The sequence below is a fragment of the Poecilia mexicana genome, unplaced genomic scaffold, assembly GCF_051168715.1.
Source record: "Poecilia mexicana isolate PSO_F unplaced genomic scaffold, ASM5116871v1 scaffold_5, whole genome shotgun sequence".
In the NCBI taxonomy this organism is placed as follows: Eukaryota; Metazoa; Chordata; class Actinopteri; order Cyprinodontiformes; family Poeciliidae; genus Poecilia; species Poecilia mexicana.
Window position 1 is genome coordinate 3,239,168 of NW_028263374.1, and position 4,427 is coordinate 3,243,594.

The 4,427-nt window shown below is 36.4% G+C and overlaps 2 long non-coding RNA genes across 2 annotated transcripts; both read left to right on the forward strand.

The window, feature by feature from the left end:
- Positions 1-23: 23 nt before the first annotated feature.
- On the forward strand, positions 24-1,176 carry LOC148159587 (uncharacterized). The gene is made up of 2 exons (XR_015762809.1): positions 24-405; positions 643-1,176. It is a non-coding gene; the product is annotated as an uncharacterized LOC148159587 (long non-coding RNA).
- A 179-nt stretch (positions 1,177-1,355) lies between these two features.
- On the forward strand, positions 1,356-3,685 carry LOC148159588 (uncharacterized). Its single transcript, XR_015762810.1, has 2 exons — positions 1,356-2,916; positions 3,154-3,685. It is a non-coding gene; the product is annotated as an uncharacterized LOC148159588 (long non-coding RNA).
- Positions 3,686-4,427: the final 742 nt, after the last annotated feature.

Consider the following 4,427-nt stretch of genomic DNA (forward strand, 5'->3'; position numbering starts at 1 on the left):
ACCTAGAACACTGTAAAAGGCAATAGAGCTTTGGAGCGTGACGTCACTGCTCTAGTCGGAGGGGTATCAGCGCCATCTTAGGGGTCCATAGACAACAGTCTCGCAGTATAAAAAAAAACAGTCTCGCAGATTTTTTCAATCCAAGTTACTTAAAATAATTTAGCTATGGTACGAACTTGCTACGTTATTGTCTGTAATGTCCGATCACACGACTGAAACGGTAAAAGGATATAAGACGGACTTTGGTTTCACTATTATCCTGCTTGGAAACAACGTGAGGAGGCTAAGCTATCGGTGCTAACGAAAAGAAGACGAATGTCCTGGTATCAGCGGTGACACGTCTTGATATCACGTTCTCCAAAATCCCCAGATACCTACAAGTTTCCTCCAGACATTTCCTTTCTGGTGAGTGTCTAAATTTGCTTTGTTGGTTTTGTGTCATAATGTTGTTCTATGATTTTGTCCGAGTGTTCTTACGTTCAGTTTCTGTTGTTTAGCTCGGGCTAATATTGTTTATGTAGCATAGTCCGAGTTTTGTCAGTGGACATCGAGGTTATTACATTATTGTGAAGTAAACTATTTTACTAGTGTTATCAAATGTACAGCTTTAATAGCGATGTGTTCTGATATGTCCTCTTAAAGGCAAACCGACGTATGAAATGGATGAGCTCAATCCTGACTGGGTTCCAGTGCTGAATGTGGGTCACTGCGAGGTAAACGCCACAACATCGGACCGACATGGGCGTCAATTAAAGAGGCGATACAGCAAAACCATCAACAGGTTACTGAGACTGATTTCATTATTTACCCCAGAAGAGATAAATAATGAAAACACAGTAGCAGAGGCAACAGAAGAGGAGCAAGTTGGAGAGGCTGAGGAGGAAGGAACCCCAGGAGAGGAGCTCAGCAAGGCTGCAGACTCTGAAGAGGAACAGGAACCATTTGTGTTGAAATACAGTTGGAAGTGGCTGTTCTCTCATTTAATAATTTAATGTATTAAACATTCATGAATCGTTTGATTCAAGCACTTCAAGTTGCATGTAAACGTGAAGAAAAGAATCACATTTTAAGTAACAATTTGATATTTAAATATTCAAGTAATAAACATACATGTAATGAGATTATATTTTTAAATAAATATTTTATGTGATTAAAGGAAACAATTATATAATCAGACATCTGTCAAGACACTGGGTTTTTGGGTTTGTTTTGCTTTTCATTTTATTAACTTTGTGTTTCAATTCACTTAAGTGGTTCATGGTATTTAGTGTAGTTAGAATAATATTATTGCTTTTCCTTGTTTGTCTGAGTCCATGTCAAGCCTTCTTTAATGACTATTCTATTTTATGCTTCTAGTTATTTCTTATTTCAGCCTCCCTGCAGGGTTTCTAGTAATGTTTATTTCTTAATTTGATCACCATAGGTTCAGTTATTGTTCCATGTCTGAGTCTGTATCTTTCTGTGTCATTCTAGTTGGGTTATTTCTTTGTTTAGATCTTCTAGTTTCTCTTGCTCTGTGTTCCTTAGTTCTTATTGTTAGATCAGCCTTGTTTCTACATCCACATAAAGTAAGTCCACTGCCTGCTGCATTTGTGTCCACCGCCACATCATGACACAAACCAGATGAAAGAGCCCATCTTTAAACATTTAATGTGTAATTAAACAATAAAGGTGACAAATTTTATGAAATAGACCACACTTTAATAAATATTGGTTGTATTTAACATATTTCAGGTAAGTGAACATGTAATGACATAGATCCTGGCCTAGAATTTTATGCAATTGAACATTACAGGTAACAAGTGATGATCATCTGAGGTAATACATTTTATGAATTTTCTTTTTTTTAAAATATAATTCTGGTTAAAAAAGGGGTCAAAATGGAATAAAAATATGCCTAATCTATAGTTTAATAGAATAATTGTACACAGATTTTGAGTTAATAGGTTACATGACCTACAAGCTAAGAAAAATAAAAAATTTTGACTGCAGAAATAGCTAAAAAATATATAAAAGGTGTTCAGATGTAATAAAGGTGAGTGTGCCTCATCTATACAATCTAGTAGAACAATTTCAAGCAGATTGAGTTAATGGGACACAATTTGGAAGCTACTGAAGAAAACATTTAATATTAAAATTATTGAATATGACTTAAAATTTTAATAGAAGATAGTGTGCCTCGTGTAATAGCATGAATGTCCACTTTTTGGTATCAGTTGGTCACAAGACAAAGCATTTATGCACAGGAGTGTTCGGAAATTGACAGCAGCAATGTGAAACTCCGAGCGCTTGTGGAGAGACTTAAGAACAGCTGGCCGAAATTAGCGTTCATAAATCGGATCAACCTTGAGCTGAACGTCTCTTACTCCGTGGAGCTCGGTTTATCCAGTATCCAACTTGAAAACAACTTTACTGCGGTTGGTAACACAATGAAAACACCGGTGTTCTGAATAGTTTGTTTTGGTCTGTGGACCCCAGACATGGCGCCGAGCAACGAAAACGTCATATCCTGTGACGTCAACTCCAAAGCTCTATAGAGCTTTGGAGCGTGACGTCACTGCTCTAGTCGGAGGGGTATCAGCGCCATCTTAGGGGTCCATAGACAACAGTCTCGCAGTATAAAAAAAAACAGTCTCGCAGATTTTTTCAATCCAAGTTACTTAAAATAATTTAGCTATGGTACGAACTTGCTACGTTATTGTCTGTAATGTCCGATCACACGACTGAAACGGTAAAAGGATATAAGACGGACTTTGGTTTCACTATTATCCTGCTTGGAAACAACGTGAGGAGGCTAAGCTATCGGTGCTAACGAAAAGAAGACGAATGTCCTGGTATCAGCGGTGACACGTCTTGATATCACGTTCTCCAAAATCCCCAGATACCTACAAGTTTCCTCCAGACATTTCCTTTCTGGTGAGTGTCTAAATTTGCTTTGTTGGTTTTGTGTCACAATGTTGTTCTATGATTTTGTCCGAGTGTTCTTACGTTCAGTTTCTGTTGTTTAGCTCGGGCTAATATTGTTTATGTAGCATAGTCCGAGTTTTGTCAGTGGACATCGAGGTTATTACATTATTGTGAAGTAAACTATTTTACTAGTGTTATCAAATTTACAGCTTTAATAGCGATGTGTTCTGATATGTCCTCTTAAAGGCAAACCGACGTATGAAATGGATGAGCTCAATCCTGACTGGGGTCCAGCGCTGAATGTGGGTCACTGAGGTAAACGCCACAACATCGGACCGACATGGGCGTCAATTACAGAGGCGATACAGCAAAACCATCAACAGGTTACTGAGACTGATTTCATTATTTACCCCAGAAGAGGTAAATAATGAAAACACAGTAGCAGAGGCAACAGAAGAGGAGCAAGTTGGAGAGGCTGAGGAGGAAGGAACCCCAGGAGAGGAGCTCAGCAAGGCTGCAGACTCTGAAGAGGAACAGGAACCATTTGTGTTGAAATACAGTTGGAAGTGGCTGTTCTCTCATTTAATAATTTAATGTATTAAACATTCATGAATCGTTTGATTCAAGCACTTCAAGTTGCATGTAAACGTGAAGAAAAGAATCACATTTTAAGTAACAATTTGATATTTAAATATTCAGGTAATAAACATACATGTAATGAGATTATATTTTTAAATAAATATTTTATGTGATTAAAGTAAACAATTATATAATCAGACATCTGTCAAGACACTGGGTTTTTGGGTTTGTTTTGCTTTTCATTTTATTAACTTTGTGTTTCAATTCACTTAAGTGGTTCATGGTATTTAGTGTAGTTAGAATAATATTATTGCTTTTCCTTGTTTGTCTGAGTCCATGTCAAGCCTTCTTTAATGACTATTCTATTTTATCCTTCTAGTTATTTCTTATTTCAGCCTCCCTGCAGGGTTTCTAGTAATGTTTATTTCTTAATTTGATCACCATAGGTTCAGTTATTGTTCCATGTCTGAGTCTGTATCTTTCTGTGTCATTCTAGTTGGGTTATTTCTTTGTTTAGATCTTCTAGTTTCTCTTGCTCTGTGTTCCTTAGTTCTTATTGTTAGATCAGCCTTGTTTCTACATCCACATAAAGTAAGTCCACTGCCTGCTGCATTTGTGTCCACCGCCACATCATGACACAAACCAGATGAAAGAGCCCATCTTTAAACATTTAATGTGTAATTAAACAATAAAGGTGACAAATTTTATGAAATAGACCACACTTTAATAAATATTTGTTGTATTTAACATATTTCAGGTAAGTGAACATGTAATGACATAGATCCTGGCCTAGAATTTTATGCAATTGAACATTACGGGTAACAAATGATGATCATCTGAGGTAATACATTTTATGAATTTTCTTTTTTTTTAAATATAATTCTGGTTAAAAAAGGGGTCAAAATGGAATAAAAATATGCCTAATCTATAGTTTAATAGAA